The following is a 411-nucleotide window of genomic DNA, read 5'->3' as shown; positions in this document are numbered from 1 at the left end:
TCTCGTGCGGTCCTGGAGGTGGGAGGGGAGGCCTGGCGAATGATGGGGGTGGTGTCGGGGCGCTGGGACAACACGCGATCCCAGATCAAAACAGAAAAGGTGCCCGCTGCGTGAAAAGATTCTGCAAGTGGAAACAAAAAGACCTCCCACCACCTGGAACGGGAGGGCGCAGTGCCGAGCGCGGCGCACCTCGTGCAGCCGCTGGAGGGCGTGCGCCGCCCACTTTTCGGCCACACTGCGGGGCGCGAACGCGGTGGGAGTCGCAGGCAAGCGACTTGGGGGCGGCGGGACGGGGGCGGCTAGGATCCCGCCCGCTCCCGGGACAGGGACGCCCGGCGGCGGGGCCGCCCTTCCTCAGAGCAGATATGTCAGAGGCGGGCCGGCCGCCACTGCCTGCACCTTCCCCGGCCC

The sequence above is a fragment of the Rhinopithecus bieti genome, unplaced genomic scaffold (genome assembly GCF_001698545.2).
Source record: "Rhinopithecus bieti isolate Rb0 unplaced genomic scaffold, ASM169854v2 scaffold_1014, whole genome shotgun sequence".
Classification (NCBI taxonomy): domain Eukaryota; kingdom Metazoa; phylum Chordata; class Mammalia; order Primates; family Cercopithecidae; genus Rhinopithecus; species Rhinopithecus bieti.
This window is presented reverse-complemented; position numbering follows the sequence as displayed.